Below are 20,458 nucleotides of genomic sequence, written 5' to 3'. Positions count from 1 at the left end.
CAGCCATATGCATACACATGTCCCCATATCCCCTTCCTCGTGAGCCTCCCTCCCATCCTCCTTATCCTACCCCTCTAGGTCATCACAAAGCACAGAGCCAATCTCTCTGGCTATGCTGCTGTTTCCCACTAGCTGTCTGTTTCACATTTGGTAGTGTATATATGTCAATGCTACTCTCTCACTTCGTCCCGCCTTACCCTTCCCCCTCCCCGTGTCCTCAAATCCATTCTCTACGTGTGCATCTTTATTCCTGTCCTGCCCCTGGGTTCTTCAGAACTTTTTTTTTTTTTTAGATTCCATATATATGCATTAACATACGGTATTTGTTTTTCTTTTTCTGACTTACTTCACTCTGTATGACACACTCTAGGTCCATCCACCTTACTACAAATAACTCAATTTCATTTCTTTTTCTGGCTGAGTAATATTCCATTGTATATATGTGCCACATCTTCTTTATCCATTCATCTGTCAGTGGATACTTAGGTTGCTTCCATGTCCTGCCTATTATAGATAGTGTTGCAATAAACATTGTGGTACATGCTTGTCTTTGAATTATGGTTTTCTCAGGGTATATGCCCAGTAGTGGGATTGCTGGGTCATATGGTAGTTCTATTTTTAGTTTTTTAAGGAACCTCCATACTGTTCTCCATAGTGGCTGTATAAATTTACATTCCCACCAACAGTGTAGGAGGGTTCCCTTTTCACCACACTCTTTCCAGCATTTATTATTTCTAGATTCTTTGATAATGGCCATTCTGACTGCCGTGAAGTGATACCTCATTGTAGTTTCGATTTGCATTTCTCAAATAATTAGTGGTGTTCAGCATCTTTTCATGTGCCTCTTGGCCATCTGTATGTCTTCCTTGGTGAAATGTCTATTTAGGTCTTATGCCCATTTTTTAACTGGATTGTTTGTTTTTTTTGATATTGAGCTCTATGAGCTGTTTGTATATTTTGGAGATTATCCCTTTGTTGTTTCATTTCCAAATATTTTCTCCCATTCTGAGGGTTGTCTTTTTGTCTTGTGTATGGTTTCCTTTACTGTGCAAAAGCTTTTAAGTTTAATTAAGTCCCATTTGTTTATTTTTGTCTTTATTTTCATTACTCTAGGAGGTGGGTCAAAAAAGATCTGACTGTAGATTATGTCAAAGAGTGTTTTTCCTATGTTTTCCTCTAAGGGTTTTATAGTGTCTGGTCTTACATTTAAGTCTTTAATCCATTTGGAGTTTATTTTTCTATATGGTGTTAGGTAGTGTTCTAATTTTATTCTTTTACACATAGCTGTCCAGTTTCCCCAGCACCACTTTTTTTTTTTTTTTTTTGCAGTACATGGGCCTCTCACTGTTGTGGCCTCTCCCGCTGCGGAGCACAGGCTCTGGATGCGCGGGCTCAGCAGCCATGGCTCATGGGCCCAGCCGCTCTGCGGCATGTGAGATCTTCCTGGACTGGGGCATGAACCCATGTCCCCTGCATCAGCAGGCGGACTCTCAACCACTGCGCCACCAGGGAAGCCCAGCACCACTTATTGAAGAGGCTGTCTTTTCTACATTGTATGTTCTTGCCTCTTTTGTCATAAATTAGGTGCCTATATGTGTGTGGGTTTATCTCTGGGCATTCTATCTTGTACCATTGATTTATATTTCTGTTTCTGTGCCAGTACCATACTGTCTTGATTACTGTAGCTTTGTGGTATAGTTTGTAGCTGGGGAGCCTGATTCCTCCAACTCCGTTTTGCTTTCTCAAGATTGCTTTGGCTATTTGGGGTCTTTTGTGTTTCCATACGAATTGTAAAATTTTTTGTTCTACTTCTGTGGAGACTGCCATTGGTAGTTTGATAAGGATTGCATTGAATCTGTAGATTGCTTTGGGTAGTAGAGTCATTTTCACAATGTTGATTCTTCCAATCCAAGAACATGGTATATCTCTCCATCTGTTTATGTCATCTTTGATTTCTTTCATCAGTGTTTTATAGTTTTCTGAGTACGAGTCTTTCACCTCCTTAGGCAGGTTTATTCCTAGGTATTTTATTCTTTTTTTTGTAATGGTAAATAAGAGTGTTTCCTTAGTTTCTCTTTCTGGTTTTTAGTTGTTGGTGTATAGGAATGCCAGAAGTTTCTGTGCATTAATTTTGTATCCTGAAACCTTACCAAATTCACTGATTAGTTCTAGTAGCTTTCTGGTGGCATCTTTAGGATTTTCTATGTATAGTATCATATCATCTGCAAACAGTGGCACTTTTACTTCTTCTTTTCCAATTTGTATTCCTTTTAATTCTTTTTCTTCTCTGGTTGCTGTGGCTAGGATTTCCAAAACTCTGTTGAATAAGAGTGGCAAGAATGGACATCCTTGTCTTATTCCTGATCTTAGTGGAAATGCTTTTAGCTTTTCACCATTGAGTATGATGCTTGCTGTGCGTTTGTCATATATGGCCTTTATTATGTTGAGGTAGGTTCCCTCTATGCCCATTTTCTGGAGAGTTTTTTATCAGAAATGGGTGTTGAATATTGTCAAAAGCTTTTTCTGCATCTATTGAGATGATCATACGGTTTTTATTCCTTAATTTGTGAATGTGGTGTATCACATTGATTGATTTGCATATATTGAAGAAACTTGCATCACTGGGATAAATCCCACTTGATCATGGTGTATGATCCTTTTAATGTGCTGTTGGATTCTGTTTGCTAGTATTCTGTTCAGGATTTTTGCATCTATGTTCATCAGTGATATTGCTCTACAATTGTTTTTTGTTTTTGATATCTTTTTTGGTATCAGTGTGTTGGTGGCTTCATACAATGAATTAGGAGTGTTTCTCCCTCCACAATTTTTTGGAAGAGTTTGAGAAGGATCAGTGTTAGCTCTTCACTAAATGTTTGATAGAATTCACCTGTGAAGCCATCTGGTCCTAGACTTCCCGAGATTCTGGAACATGTTTACTTTCATTACTCTGAATTCTGTTTCAGGTAGCTTGCCTATTTCCTCTTCATTTATTTGGACTTGTAGATTTTTACCTTGCTCCTTCATCTGTGAGATATATATATATATATATATATATATATTTTATGAGTGGGATTGTGTTCCTATCTTTTTTTTTTTTTTTTTTGCGGTACATGGGCCTCTCACTGCTGTGGCCTCTCCCGCTGCGGAGCACAGGCTCCGGACGCGCAGGCTCAGCGGCCATGGCTCACGGGCCCAGCCGCTCCACGGCATGTGGGATCTTCCCGGACCGGGGCACGAGTCCATGTCCCCTGCATCGGCAGGCGGACTCTCAACCACTGCGCCACCAGGGAAGCCCGTGTTCCTATCTTAATGGTTCTTTGGCCTGAGGTTTCCACCTCTGGGGTTTGTTGGCTACTGGGTAGAGCTGGGTCTTGGTGCTGACATGAGGAACTCTGTGAGACCTCACTCCAATGAATATTCCCTGGGGTCTGAAGTTCTCTATTAGTCCAATGGTTTGGACTCAGAGCTCCCACAGCAGGAGCTTCGGCCCGACCCTGGGCTCATGAACCAAGATCCCACAAGCTGTGTGGGGCAGCAGAAAACAAAAACAAAAAAACAAACTAGAAAATAAAATTAGAGTAGGAAACTAAGAGGTATGTTAGGAAGAATATAAAAATAAAAATATAGATGAATCAACAACTGGAAGGTACAACATTACCACAATATTAAAAAAGAAGAGGAGGGAAAAAAAAAGGGGGGTAGGCCTTGGCTGTGGAGGGCAGGGCCTAAGCGAGGGTGAGGTTTGGGCAGTGGGTGGGGCCTATGCTCAGGACCCACAGGGCTGGAAAAGGCCCTGAGGGCTGTGGGGGGTGGGGCTTAGGCTCAAGGAACAAAAGAGGCCCAGACGTGCCCCCCACCCCTGGTCTTTGAGGGCAGGGGACCTCACCTGGGAGCCCAGCAGGCTTCCTGGGCTCAAATGGGTGGGGCAATAGCCCTCTGCTCCTCTTTGGCTCCTCCTGGAGGGCCCCTCCCACCTGCCTCTTTTGCTCTCCCCTCGGCCTCCTTCCTATGCCCCCAAGGACCCACGCAGCCTGTAGAGGACTTTATAGGGCAGGGTATCGGCCTCAGAGCTCAACAGGCTCCCTGAGCCCGAGTGGGCAGTGCAATACTCTCTGCTCCTCTCTCGCTCCTCCCAGAGGGCCCCTTCCGCCTGTCTCTCCTGATCTTCCAGACTCCCTGCTATGCCCCCAGGACCCACGTGGCCTGGATGGGGTTTTGGAGGTGGGATACCAGACTGGGAGCTCAGCAGCTTCCCCACCCAAGTGGGCCAGGTGACCCCCTCCTCTCCTCTCTGGCTCTTCCCGGAGAGTCCCCCTCACCTGCTTCTCTTGATCTCCTCCACTTCAGGGGCACCGATCCTGTCTGGCCTCCACTTCTCCTCCCCACTATGTTCTACTGGTTCACCTTGGGGTTCCTCCCATCTCCTTGGGTGTCAGAGTTCCCCAGCAGGGGCCGGCAGGCGCCCTAGTTATGGGGAGACGCTAACTCCACATCTTCCCACACCGCCATCTTGACTCCACCTCCCCAAATTGATAAATCTTTCATCAGACCCATCAAGAGGAAAAGAGAGAGCCCAAATAGAAATGAAAAAAAGAGAAGTTACACCGACGCCACAGAAATGCAAAGGGTCATAAGACATTACTACAAACAATTATATGCCAATGAAATGGGCAACCTAGAAGAAATGGATAATTTCCCAGCAATGTATAATCTCCCCAAACTGAGTTAGAAGAAATAGAAAATATAAACAGACTAATTACCAGTAATGAAATTGAATCAGTAACCAAAAAACTCCCAACAAATAAAAGTCCAGGACCAGAGAGCATCACAGGTGAATTCTACCAAACATTTAAAGAAGAGTTAACACCTATCCTTCTCAAACTATTTCAAAAAATCGAAGAAGAAGAAATGCTTCCCAATTCATTCAACAAGGCCAGCATCACCCTGATATAAAAACCAGATGAAGACAAAGAAAGAAAGAAAGAAAGAAAGAAAGAAAGAAAGAAAGAAAGAAAGAAAGAAAGAAAGAGAGAAAGAGAGAAAGAAAGAAAGAAAGAAAGAAAGAAAATTACAAGCCAATGTCACTGATGAACACTGATGCAAAAATTCTCAACAAAATACTAGCAAATTGAATTTCACTACACATTAAATGGATCACACACCATGATCCAGTGGGATTTATCCCAGGGATGCAAGGATGGTTCAATATCTATAATTCAGTCAATGTGATATACCATATTAACATAATGAAGGATATAAATCATATGATCATCTTAACAGATGTAGAAAAAGTATTTGACAAAATTCAACATTCATTTATGATAAAAACTCAACAAAGTGGGTACAGACGGAACAGACCTGAATATAATAAAAGCCATATATGACAACCCCACAGCCAATGTCATACTCAATGGTGAAAAGCTAAAAGTATTTCCTGTAAGATCGTGAAAACAACATCAATGACCACTCTTACAAATTTTATTCAACATAGCACTGGAAGCCCTAACCACATCAATTAGACAATAAAAAGAGATAAAAGGCATCCAAATTGGAAAAGAAGTAAAGCCATCACTGTTTGCAGAAGACATGATGCTGTATGTAGAAAATCCTAAAGGTGTCACCATAAAACTATTAAAGCTAATAAAGGTATTCAGTAAAGTTGCAGGATAAAAAAATTAATATACAGAAATCTGTTGCATTTCTATACACTCACAACAACCTGTAAGAAAGAAAAATTAAGAAAACAATCCCATTTACAATTGCATCAAAAAGAATAAAATACCTAGAAATAAATCTAACCAAAGAGGTAACAGACCTATACACAGAAAGACATTGATGAAAGAAATTGATGATGACACAAACAGAAACATATACAATGCTCATGGATTAGAAAAATTAATATTTTTAAAACGACCATACGACCCAAGGCAATCTACAAATTTGATGCAATCCCTATCAAAATATCAATGGCATTTTTCACAAAACTAAAATAAATAATTCTAAAATTTGTATAGAAACACAAAGGACCATGAATAGTCAAAACAATCTTGAGAAAGAAGAACAAAGCTGGAAGTATCACTCTCTCTGATTTCAAACTACACTACAAAGTTACAGTAATCAAAACTGGCACAAACACACATATATAGATCAATGGAACAGAACAGAGACCCAGAAATAAACCCACACTTACATGGTCAAATAATTCATGACAAAGGAGACAAGAATATACAATGGGGAAAAAGTCTCTTCAATAAATGAAGTTGTGAAAATTGGACAGCAACATGCAAAAGAATCAACTGGACTGCTTTCTCACACCATATTCAAAATATAAACTCCAAGTGGATTTAATACCTAAATATACGACCTGAAACCATAAAACTAGAAAAAAACATAGGCAGTATGCTCTTTGACATTAGTCGTAGCAATATTTTTTTGGCTATGTCTCCTTAGGCAAGGGAAACAGAAGCAAAAATAAACAAATGAGAATATATCAAACTTAAAAGCTTCTGCACAGAGAAAAAACTATCAATAAAATGATAAGGCAGGCTACTGAACAGGAGAAAATATTTGCAAGCAATATATTTGATAAGGGGTTAATACCCAAAATGTACAAAGAAATCAGACAGCTCAACATCAAAAAAACCGAACAACCCAACTAAAAAATGAGCGAGGACCTGAATAGACACTTTTCCAAATGAAACATACAGATGATCAACAGACACATGAAAAGATGCTCAATATCATCAGGAAAATGCAAATTAAAACCACAATGAGATATTGCCTCACACCTATCAGAATGACTATTATCAAAAAGACAACAAATGACAAGGGTTGGCAAGGATGTGAAGAAAAGGGAACCCTTGTGCAGAGTTCTTAGGAATGTAAATCGGTACAGCCACTATAGAAAATAGTGGAGGTTTTTCAAAGAATTAAAAATAGAAGTACCATATGATCTAGCAATTCCACTTCTGGTCATTTTTCCAAAGAAAACTAAAAACACTAATTTGCAAAGATATATGCACCCTCATGTTCATTTCAGCATTATTAACAATATCCAAGATATGGAACCAACCTAAGTATCCATAAATAGTTGACTGGATAAAGAAGATGTGGTATGTACACACACACACACACACACACACACACACACACACCCCACAATGGAATATTATTCAGCCATAAAAAAGAATGAAATTTTGCTATTTGTGATAGCATGGATAGACCTAGAAGACATTATGCTAAGTGAAATAAGTCAGACAGAGAAAGATAAATAAGATATGGATTTCACTTTTATGTGGAATCTAATAAACAATCAACCATAACAAAACAGAAACAGATTCATAGACACAGAGAACAAACTGGTGGTTGCCAGAGGAGAAGAGCATGAAAAAGGTGCGTGAAGTTAAGAGGTACAAACTTCTCGTTATAAAATAAATAAGTCACAGGGATATAATGTACATCATAGGGAATATAATCAATAACACTGTAGTAACTTTGTATAGTGACAGCTGGTAACTAGATTTATCACGGTAACCATTTTGTAATGTATAAAAATATCAAATCACTGTTGTACACCTGAATCTGATATAATTTTGTAAGTCTATCATGCTTCAATAAAAAAAAGTCAGTCACAGACAATGGTGCCCACCAGCACCAGTGTCACACAGTGGAAGGAGCGCCCAAGAATGGCTGCAGCCAGCGTCTATGTCCCCAGGGTGAGCCACAGCCCCCACCACCCCCGCCTCTCCAGGAGACTCTCCAAGACCAGTAGAAATTCCTGGACCTTGGAACTTCTGCTGTTTCAAAAGAATTGAGAGTCCCTATACAGACAGGAAGTTAACTCATGGTCTTGAAAGATACTATACAGCTACTGAAGCGCCAGTCATCACCCCAGTGTTCTAAGCAGGGAGTGTAATTAAGGCAAAAGGATTGGTCTTGGCCAACAGTTCCCCTTTTAAGGATTCTTCCTGGATGTTTCACCCAACAACTTTTGCTTATGTATCATTAGAAAGATCTCAGTCACATGGTCACCACACCTATAAGAAAAGCTGAAAATATGGTATTTGAATGGTCCTGAATAAAACTGGGATTCTACTACTGAAAAAAAAATTAGTCATACTTTGACATCCCTATAAATACTATCCTTAGATATAGTCTAGAAGTTAGAATTCCTCCACCATTTGCAGTGTAGACTTGGTCAACTCATTTAGCTTATTTGTTCCTCAGTTTCCTAATCTGTCAGTTGAGAGAGTTTAATAAGATGGTCCCTTTCATCTCTAAAATGAGCACAATTCTATGATACTGTTGATGAGTGACATTAACTAGGGATGGTTGATAGTACTAAATATTCATAGTATTCATTTTCAACTGAGCCCTCATTTATACTCAATAAGTATTGTATGCACCCCTGAGTATATTATTTATAGTAATTATCCCAAAGCCTCACTAGTCTCCTCAAGTCCTCTCCCATTCCATCATCCACATTGGGCAGATGTAGACCCAAACTAATGAAATCTTCAGGTAGACACAGACCAGCTCCTAGCAATTGGTTTGTAAGAAGCAGGAAGCATAATGAGGATACCCCTCAGGATAGTTTTGGTACTATCTATTTCATACTGAAAAGCCACCACATGCACGCTGATGATGAAAATCACCATTTGGAATGCAATGCTTTTTCTACATTTTGATTCATCTGTCATCTTTTTCACATGTGTCTATTTGAAGACCAAGTGTTGGAAATATACATAATGTCACCAAAAAAGGTTGATGGTATACCCATTATGTTAATTAAATGCTACCCCCTTGTTTTTGTTCTAAGAAATTGCTAAATGATCTAAGTGTTAAAATTAAATGGTTGGTCCTGAGAGTAGGGCCATTTCACAGTAACAGTGGAATAGAGAGAATATGTTAAAATTAGAATAAGCTTAAGAAAGAATTATACACTCTGACCAAGGTGAGAAAATTAGCTGAAGTATCTGCCAAGAGAAAGCAGAAAGTTCTAAGATACCAGATGTCTCTGTGGGTTCCAAATTTGGAATTCTTTGTCACCTTTTCAATCTTCCTTCAGAAGTATCAAGGCTCACAATGCATGTGGTTTGGCATATGGGCTGTTATTTTGCATTTCTAGACTCTGAGTCTGCCTTTCAATCAGCATCCAAGCTATTTTGCTAAGTTCTATGATATCATAGGATATATGGCTCTCAAGAACATGAAGTAAGGAAATAATTACTTGTTCTTTCCCTCCTTCATTTCATTATGAAGATCTGCAGACAAAATTTAGCGCCCAAGGAAGCATAACCACTATCTTTCATTTCTTTCTGGAAGTCCTTTTGAATGTTTTTTTTTGTGGAAGAAAGAGCTTTACTTTTTTGAATATCAAATTATCATAGAGGGCAGTCTGGGATCTCCCTTTCTAGCCATATTTCTCTCTTCAGCACCAGCTCCTCCCTGAACCTCCCCATTGAGAACCAACTATGACTCCTGTACCTGACTTCGGGTGATCAAGACAATGGGACAATGTATATGAAAACCAATTATTCATTCAGCAATGACAGTTAAATTGAAAATGAATAAATGATGGGAGAAGAAAGAACGATTAAAAGCCAAATGAGAAAGACTTCTAATATAAAATATAAAAGAAGCACCCATCTCAAAATTAAGACATTAATTTTCATTTATATCTCATTTTTCTTGATCTTGGATTGCAGGACTGTTCAGGATGTTCACTAGATGTAATAATTATGTTGGTGGCAAATTACTGATTTGTAAACATCACATAGCACCCTTGAACACGTAAAACTTATGTTTGTCTGCATTTTCAATTGTTTAGAAATCAATTGTTAAAATAAAAATAAAGTCTAAATGGATAGTTTCATACCTTCCAACTTATCAATAGCACATGAATAATGTGAAATGCCTAAAAAATATCCCTTTCTTCTATCCGTGAAAAAAACTGTTACACAAAATTGAGGTTAGGACTATTTTTTATCAACATGCTAAAATGCTATTTATTTTTTTAATTTTAAAATTTTATTTATTTATTTATTTATGGCTGCATTGGGTCTTTGTTGCTGCACACGGGGCTTTCTTAGTTGCGGCGCGCGGGGGCTACTCTTCGTTACGGTGCGCATGCTTCTTATTACAGTGGCTTCTCTTGTTGCGGAGCATGGGGTCTAGGCGTGTGGGCTTCAGTAGTTGTGGCGCAGGGTTCAGCAGTTGTGACTCGCAGGCTCTAGAGAGCAGGCTCAGTAGTTGTGGCGCACGGGCTTAGTTGCTCCACAGCTTGTGGGATCCTCCCAGACCAGGGCTCGAACCTGTGTCCCCTGTATTGGCACGCGGATTTTTAACCACTGCACCACCAGGGAAGCCCTAAAATACTATTTTTAAAATAGTGACAAACCTCTTTGGAAAATGACCTCTATAATGAAGAATCAGTTCTGGCAGGATCATTATGCATATTAGTTAAACATTCATGGAAAAGGTGGAGCAGCCTGCAGAGTGTTTAAAAGTAGAAACAAGAGAGCATAAATGTCCTATGTCATAAACTATATCCTGGCTTATGGGTCCTGAAATTGGAGAAGACAACCAAAAGTTACCAGATACAGAGAATTTTCCTTCCTTTTATTTTGTATCCAGGTAGAGGCAGCCACAGGGGAGAAAAAATGTTTTTAAAAAGATAAAAGCATATTTTGAAGCTGGAATCTCTTAAGTTTAACAAAAATGAGTTGAGAAAGTATATAAATGTAAAGTCGTGAATTGTATGTGACAAACTATGGCATAGTGACTTAGAACTGCTTTTCTCTCCCTATCAAAAACGAGGAGGTTTTCTGATTGGAAAGCTAAAAACCAGGTGAACATCCAGAAGATTCCCGCTGCTGAATCATAGGAGATGGAGGGAAATGTCATGGAAGTCACAGCTTGGGAAACTAGCAAAACTTAATTATTCAACAGCCCTTCCCCCTTCGCCTTTGCCAAAGGAATGGATCATCATGTTGGGAGAGGAGAGTGTGTCTACAGTGCTCAGCCCCAGGAGACGTCTGTGGCTTGTTTAATACAATCATAGCAATCCTAGCCTCCTTTGCTAGTTAATCATCAGGCCAATATTCTGTGCATCTTTGAGGGTGGAAATGGGGGAACATGTGATCCAATTCTTCTAAGGAGGCACAAAGGAAAGCCTAATGAAGAGCCTGGGAGAGATCTGTCTTCGTGACACAAAAAAAGCCCTTTTCCTTCAGCCTGTTCTCCGAAAGAAACATGATGTCACAAGGTTATAATGCTTCCTCAGTAGCCATCTTGTAGCTTAAGGACCAAAACATCAACAAGCTGTGAGAAGAAAGGTAGAAAACTAGTTCCTTGATATGAACTTTGGGCTTCTTTACCGAATCTTAGCACCACCTACTCCCAGAATTCTCACTCTGTAGGAAAATTAAAGTCCTTTATTTTTGAGTCTCTGTTACTTGAGAACTGTGCAGCTTGCAGCTGAGCGATGCTAACTGATAGAAAAACATAGATTGTAAAAGTAAGAGGACTTCATGATTCTAAGGCTGGAGAGTCAACTCCCACTTTGCAAGGGCCACCATGCAGAAGAGAGTGCAGATCAAGAGATAAAGTTCTACTGATAGACAAAGGAGCGGGAATGCATGTTGGGGTCCATCTTTGCAATTTCTACCTCTGATAATGAAGTTTTCTGCAATCAAGTGTGAGGGGATACATGCTCTTCATTAACAGAAGCAATACCAGAGATGGAAAAATCACTGTTAAAATAGTCAACAAATCTTCAATCAGTTCTGTGTCACTCCTGTGACATTTTATTTCACTTGGCATTTCTATCAGTAAGTTTATTAGAAACAGACATTTGTTTCTAAGAGACATCAGGGAATTCAGTAATGCCTAGAGATTTCCTAAATGATGGTTCATATGTATTGAGCCTCACATATGTTTTATGGTTTCATTTAGATATGTGTGTGTAGACACAAACACGCCAAGACACAGACTGTATTTAAAGAGTTAATTCCCCTTAGATTCTAAATTTCTGAAAGGCAGTGAGTGTCCACAGTTTAATGCATTTACTGGAGAACTAATATTAATTGACTGAAAGGAAACTTGCAAAATCAGATAAATATTCACTTTATACTGCAGACACACTGTATTATCTAGCTCTTTATATAACTTCTTTTTTTTTTTTTGCCTTTGATTCTTTTTTTTAAATTGAAGTATAGTTGATTTACAATATTATACTAGTTCCAGGTATAAAGCATAGTGATTCAGTATTTTACAGATTATACTCCATTAAAAATTATTACAAGATAATGGCTATAACTTCCTGTGCTATACATTATATCCTTGTTGACTTCTTACACTTATACTCAGTATGATGTTTTGTGTTTCCTTAAATATCTGAGGAAGCGAAAAAAGGGTGATGCTAATAAAAATGTAAATATAAATAAAATAAAAATGTAGTTCTCTGTGTAACTTGAAGCTCTGTTTTATCATCAGTCCTCCATTCCTCACTTTGACTGTGATATTGACATGGTATATAAATTTTCTTAGCTCTTCCTTTCCTTGCAAAGACTCCACCAATGCCCAACTTAAGTCTTTATCCTTTTGCCTTATTATGAGTATGAAAAATAGGCTGGAGCACCTTTTTTTAGAATGAAAAAAGTCTTCACACTTGCATAACTCATGCAGTTGAAATGGCCTGAAATCAACAGTCCCCAGAAAAGCAACTTTGAAAAGACACCGAGGCTGAAAAGCAGTAACTGCAAAGAAGTACTTTGAAAAAGATAGTAAGGAAAAGCTCCTATAAAACTGTATGGGAGGGCTTCCCTGGTGGCGCAGTGGTTGAGAGTCCACCTGCCGATGCAGGGGATGCGAGTTCGTGCCCCGGTCCGGGAAGATCCCACATGCCGCGGAGCGGCTGGGCCCGTGAGCCCTGGCCGCTGAGCCTGCGCGTCCGGAGCCTGTGCTCCTCAACGGGAGAGGCCACAACAGTGAGAGGCCAGCATACCACAAAAAAAAAAAAAAAAAAAAAAAGTTGTATGGGAGAGAGAAAAATATCTGGAATGAGAAGGCATTCATTTTGGAAACCTTACAGTTTTGAAAATGTTATACATCTAAGTTTTTTTAATCCCTAAAGTTTTCCTGAGGTTACTGATGTTTGAACCACCCAAATTGGCTCTGCGATCCTTGGTAGGAAAATTTGATTTCCAGAATAGCTTTCTCACTGCGTAAAATATTAGGATAATTACTTAGTTGTCAGAATAAATCAGCAAGAATTGAGCATGTCCAAGTCTCCCCAAAAGTAGAGATGTGAAGACAGGAGCAAAATGAAGAGTAAAGGAAGAGGCAAGTGCATTGGGTTTGGAGGAGCCGGAGAATAAACAGGTAGGCACCAAGGGGGGCCAAGGAAAAGGGGATGATTTGGGGAGACTGGGCCAGAAACTCGAGAGAGGGTTTCCTCTCTAAGGAAGAGACTAAAGTCAGAAGTTAGAACTTACTCCTCTCTCCACCTCTCTCTGATTCACATTCTTATTCTCTCTGTGTTTCTCTTTCTATGCCTGTCTCTGTGTCTGTCTGTCTCTGTGTGTGTGTGTGTGTGTGTGTGTGTCTCTCTCTCTCTCTCTCTCTCTCACACACACACACACACACACACACGCACACACGCAGAAGCCATAGAAGGACCCTGTCCTGCAATCCCTATAGGATTTGGTCTGGAACAAGGAAAGCCTTTAGTGTCCATGTGTGGGCAGATAAGGGGAGCCTCTGTGTCAGTAAATGTTCCCAAGAAAACATGGTTGCTAATAGGCTTCCTGTTTCCCCCGGGACAAGGCCTTGGGCATGTCACTGTCTGATTATGGCAGTTATCTCTCTTACGTTCCCTCGCAACCCTCTGAAGATTTGTGGGAATTCCTTTTTCCCTTTCTCTCTCTGCCCCATCTGGAAAATATTGCAATGTTTGTGTTCACTTCCTATGGCCCTTGTCATCCCAGGGCTGAGCCAGGCCTTGCTGCTCTTTCCTTTCACACAGGCCTGTAAGGTATGTCCTCTCCTCTGCCTCCTTCCCTCTGCGGTAGTTGTTTATAACACAGAGCCTCCTTTGCTCTTTTATCCCCTTCATCAAAACCAACATCATTACCTGCATTTGCCTATGGTCTTATGATGTCAATGAAACCCCGAGCTCTCACCCACCAGGGTCTAGTACAAGTTGGGTGTGCTCAGGTGTGAATACAAACCAGGGTGATCTTCAATCATCTGAACCAATCTCAAGTGATGCTTTGTCCTTGGAGCTTTGGGATGGTCACTAGCTCTGGACTGGGGTGCATCAATGAGGATCTTCGGCTGAAAAAAATTCTGCTGAACTTAAACATAAAAAATGTATTGGAAGAATACGAGGGTAGCATTGATATTTTCCCGGAATGCACAGAAGATCAGAGGAATGAGGCTCTGTCCTGGACAGGAAAGAGAGTTTGGGGGACTAAGAAAGAAAAACCTCAGCAGTGGCCTCATATGAGGGACATCCAGGTCATCATGAGTTAGTGCCAAGGAGCACTCTTTTATTTGATTCAATTAGTTATGATTCAAAGGGCCAGTAAAGACCCTCTGATGGGCTGAACAGAGGTTACACGCCTTCTCCTGGGCAAACAAGATGAGGAGAGAGCCTCTAGTTCCAACGAGCTCCAGAGTAAAAGGTATAAATCTGGATTTGCCTGCACTGCAAAACTAAACACACAGAAGAGATGATTCCCCAAAATAAAATTATGATGCTGTTAGAGCTATGCAGCCCAAAGTTATAGAGGTACATTCCACCGGGGCCCCCTTCCACTTTTACATAAAGGTTGTGGTTTCCTAAGGTTGCAGAGTGCTGGTACATGGTAGGTGCTTAATAAATATTTGTTGACTGACTGGAATAGCCCCATCTCCCAGAGGTCCTGATGGAGGGTGGTCCCGGGCCAGACTATCCAAGTGATGATTAATGTTCAGAATAAATCCTTCCTGGAGCCTTAGTCTGAGGCTATGCCAAACCAATTCCTGAGGCAAGAAGGTCCAAGGTAAGATGTGGATTAAAGGAAAAGCTGGAAAACACGACGATCAAGGCAAAACTGATTTCTCTCTTTCTCTTTAACTGCATATCAGATCCTACTTTTATTACCTGCCTTAAAGCAGAACAGAGGCTTAGTGTTATTTACTGAAGACTACTGCAATATCACAGGGATTAAAAAAGATCATAGTACAATTAGCCCTGAAGAGTTGACAAGAATTGTTCACATGCTCAAAACCTTCATCACTGGGATTCAATTTGTTTGGCCATTACAGTGTATTTTCTTTAGTGCCCTTCAAAAAATAATCTTATTTTCTTTCTGTTCATTGGAACAAAGAGTTATCACTGGGAAAATGAAGATACTTTATAGCAAGCTCTTGCGGATCCAGCATTTAAGGAAGATTATGTACTCTTCAGAATTTCTATGGTATCCTTCTATTATTTGCTGGGCAGTCACTCAAATATATTTTGGAATATAAACATTTATGTAAGAATAGTTTTAAATAAAGAAAACCTTCCTCATTTTGTGGCTAGTTGAGCCACTAAATAACAGATATCTTATTTTCTCATGGAAACTGATTATAATCATTAGTAAGCACTATTTTCACGTTCCTTTTCCTATCACTATTTCTACAAAAGTTGAAACAAATAGTTGAAAGAAATTTTGTCAGTAAGAATCAATACTGGGCATCTTTGAGTCCTAAACAATGCCAGAATACCATTAATGATGGGTGAAGAAAACAAAAGTGGAAGATGCAATTATTATTATTGTATTTTATTTTTAATAATAATAAATGTTTAATTATAACACAATTTAGAGAATTATTTTGACATTAAATATGATCAGAACTGATCTATGTATGCTATAATCAAGTGATAAAAATAAAGAATATAAATTGGCAACCTGATTTCAATTTTCTTTTTGACTCCAGAGATATAATGTCACCGTACAGATATTTGTATCTTCTGTCTCCTTCAGAACTAAACTCACCTGGTCACTCAGCTCTTACAATGCTTGCTGCAATTCAGTTCAACAAGATTTACTGAGTGAAGTTTAGAGTAGGGTGCTATGTTAGGCAGAACAAGACATACAAAAAAGAATAAGAGAAATAACCCGTCTGCCAAGAGGTAATGGTCTGATAGGGTGGAAGAGGCAAGTACAGTGATACCAGGCAGAAGAATAAGTGTCAAAGTGAGGTACAAAGCTCTGTCTTCAACTATATAAAGGACAATAATGTGGAGAAGGAGAGAATATGTTTTCAGAATTGCCCAGTATGTCACAACATATATAAACACATTCATTGGCCAGCTTCCTGGGAAATACCTGTATTGTAAAAATAATTTGATCATGGCCCCTGGGAAACTTCTGGTTCCAAATCTCTGTAAAGTTGAGGGAAATAGGAGGAACCAAGATGACAGAGTAGAAGGACATGCTCTCACTCCCTACTGCGAGAACACCAGAATCACAACTAGCTGCTGGACAATCATCGACAGGAAGACACTGGAACTCACCAAAAAAGATACCCCATATCCGAAGACAAAGAAGAAGCCACAATGAGATGATAGGAGGGGTGCAATCACAGTAAAATCAAATCCCATAATTGCTGGGTGGGTGACTCACAGACTGGAGAACACTTATACCACAGAAGTCCACCCACTGGAGTGAAGGTTCTGAGCCCCACGTCAGGCTTCCCAGCCTGGGGGTCGGGCAACGGGAGGAGGAATTCCTAGAGAATCAGACTTTGAAGCCTAGTGGGAATTGACTGCAGGACTTTGACAGGACTGGGGGAAACAGAGACTCTACTCGTGGAGGGCACACACAAAGTAGTGTGCGCATCAGGACCCAGGGGAAGGAGCAGTGACCCCAGGGGAGACTGAACCAGAACTACCTGCTAGTGTTGGAGGGTCTCCTGCAGAGACAGGGGGTGGCTGTGGCTCACTATGGGAACAGGGACACTGGCAGCAGAAGTTCTGGGAAGTACTCCTTGGCGTGAGCCCTCCCAGAGTCTGTCATTAGCCCCACCAAAGAGCCCAGGTAGGCTCTAGTGTTGGGTTGCCTCAGGCCAAACAAACAACAGGGAGGGAACCCAGCCCCACCCATCAACATTCAAGTGGATTAAAGTCTTACTGAGCTCTGCCCACCAGAGCAACAGTCAGCTCTACCTACCTACCACCAGTCCTCCCATCAAGCCTCTTAGATAGCCTCATCCACCAGAGGACAGACAGCAAAAGCAAGAAGAACTATAATCCTGCAGCCTGTAGAATGAAAACCACATTTACAGAAAGATAGACAAGATGAAAAGACAGAGGGCTATGTACCAGATGAAGGAACAAGATAAAACCCCAGAAAAACAACTAAATGAAGTAGAGATAGGCAACCTTCCAGGAAAAGGAATTCAGAATAATGATAGTGAAGATGATCCAGGACCTCAGAAAAACAATGGAGGCAAAGATCGAGAAGATGAAAGAAATGTTTAACAAAGACCTAGAAGAAATAAAGAACAAACAAACAGAGACAAACAATACAATAACTTAAATGAAAACTACACTAGAAGGAATCAACAGCAACATAACTGAGGCAGAAGAACGGATAAGTGACCTGGAAGACAGAATGGTGGAATTCACTGCTGTGGAACAGAATAAAGAAAAAAGAATGAAAAGAAATGAAGACAGCCTAACAGACCTCTGGGACAACATTAAACGCAACAATATTTGCATTATAAGGGTCCCAGAGAGAGAAGAGAGAGAAAGGACCAGAGAAAATATTTGAAGAGATTATAGTCAAAAACTTCCCTAACATGGGAAAGGAAATAGCCACCCAAGTCCAGGAAGTGCAGTGAGTCCCATACAGGATAAACCCAAGGAGAAACACGCTGAGCCACATAGTAATCAAATTGGCAAAAATTAAACACAAAGAAAAATTATTGAAAGCAGTAAGGGAAAAACAAAAAACAACAGACAAGGGAACTCCCATAAGATTAACAGTTGATTTCTCAGCAGAAACTCAACAAGCCAGAAGGGAGTGGCATGATATACTTAAAGTGATGAAAGTGAAGAACCTACAAGCAAGATTACTCTACCCAGCAAGGATCTCATTCAGATTCGATGGAGAAATCAAAAGCTAAGAGAATTCAGCACCACCAAACCACCTCTACAACAAATGCTAAGGGAACTTCTCTAAGTGGGAAACACAAGAGAAAAAAAGGATCTACAAAAACAAACCCAAAAGAATTAAGAAAATGGTAATAGGAACATACATATCAATAATTACCTTAAATGTGAATGTATTAAATGCTCCAATCAAAAGACACAGGCTTGCTGAATGGATACAAAACCAACACCCATCTATATGCTGTCTACAGGAGACCCACGTCAGACCTACAGACACATACAGACTGAAAGTGAGGGGATGGAAAAAAGATATTCCATGCAAATGGAAATCAAAAGAAAGCTGGAGTAGCAATACTCATATCAGATAAAATAGACCTTAAAATAAAGAATGTTACAACAGACAAGGAAGGACACTACATAATGATCAAGGGATCAATCCAAGAAGAAGATATAACAATTATAAATATATATGCACCCAACATAGGAGGACCTCAATACATAAGGCAACTGCTAACAGCTATAAAAGAGGAAATAGACAGTAACACAGTGAGATTGGGGGACTTTAACACCTCACTTACACCAATGGACAGATCATCCAAAATGAAAATAAATAAGGAAACAGAAGCTTTACGTGACACAATAGACCAGATAGATTTAATTGATATTTATAGGACATTCCATCCAAAAACATCAGACTACACTTTCTTCTCCAGTGCGCACGGAACATTCTCCAGGATAGATCATATCTTGGGTCACAAATCAAGCCTCAGTAAATTTAAGAAAATTGAAATCATATCAAGCATCTTTTCTGACCACAACACTATGAGATGAGAAATGAATTACAGGGGAAAAAAAGGAAAAAACACAAACACATGGAGGCTAAACAATATGTTACTAAATAATCAAGAGATCACTGAAGAAATCAAAGAGGAAATCAAAAAATACCTAGAGACAAATGACAATGAAAACACGACGAGCCAAAACCTGTGGGATGCAGCAAAAGCAGTTCTAAGAGGGAAGATTATAGCTATACAAGCCTACCTCAAGAAACAAGAAAAATTTCAACTAAACAATCTAACCTTACACCTAAAGGAACTAGATAAAGAAGAGCAAACAAAACCCAAAGTTAGCAGAAGGAAAGAAATCATAAATATCAAAGCAGAAATAAATGAAATAGAAACAAAGAAAACAATAGCAAAGATCAATAAAACTAAAAGCTGGTTCTTTGAGAAGATAAACAAAAGTGATAAACCAATAGTCAGACTCATCAAGAAAAAGAGGGAGAGGACTCAAATCAATAAAATTAGAACTGAAAAAGGAGAAGTTACAACAGACACAGCAGAAATACAAAGCATCCTAAGAGACAAGCAACTCTATGCCAATAAAATAGACAACCTGGAAGAAACGGACATATTCTTAGAAAGGCATAATCTTCCAAGACTGAACCAGGAAGAAATAGAAAATATGAACAGACCAATCACAAGTAATGAAATTGAAACTGTGATTATAAATCTTCCAATAAACAAAAGTCCAGGACCAGATGGCTTCACAGGTGAATTCTATCACATATTTAGAGAAGAGCTAAAACCCATCCTTCTCAAACTCTTCCCAAAAATTGCAGGGGAAGGAGCACTCCCAAACTCATTCTATGAGGCCACCATCACCCTGATACCAAAACCAGACAAAGATACTACAAAAATAAAAAAATTACAGACCAATATCACTGATGAATATAGATGCAAAAATCCTCAACAAAATACCAGCAAACAAAATCCAACAACACGTTAAAAGGATCATACACCACGATCAAGTGGGATTTATCCCAGGGATGCAAGGATTCTTTAATATATGCAAATCAATCAATGTGATACACCATATTAACAAACTGAAGAATAAAAACCATATGATCACCTCAATAGATGCAGAAAAAGCTTTTGACAAAATTCAACACCCTTTATGATAAAAACTCTCCAGAAAGTGGGCATAGAGGGAACCTACCTCAACATAATAAAGGCCATATACGACAAACCCACAGCAAACATCATTCTCAATGGTGAAAAACTGAAAGCATTTCCTCTAGATCAGGAAGTAGACAAGGATCTCCACTCTCGCCACTATTATTCAACATAGTTTTGGAAGTCCTAGCCATGGCAATCAGAGAAGAAAAAGAAATAACAGAAATACAAATTGGAAAAGAAGAAGTAAAACTGTCACTGTTTGCAGATGACATGATACTATACATAGAGAATCCTAAAAATGCCACCAGAAAACTACTAGAGCTAATCAATGAATTTGGTAAAGTTGCAGTAT

The sequence above is a fragment of the Leucopleurus acutus genome, assembly GCF_964270905.1.
Source record: "Leucopleurus acutus genome assembly, chromosome: 11".
NCBI classification, from domain to species: Eukaryota; Metazoa; Chordata; class Mammalia; order Artiodactyla; family Delphinidae; genus Leucopleurus; species Leucopleurus acutus.
The sequence above is the reverse complement of the archived record's forward strand: the minus strand, read 5'-3'. Positions refer to the sequence as shown.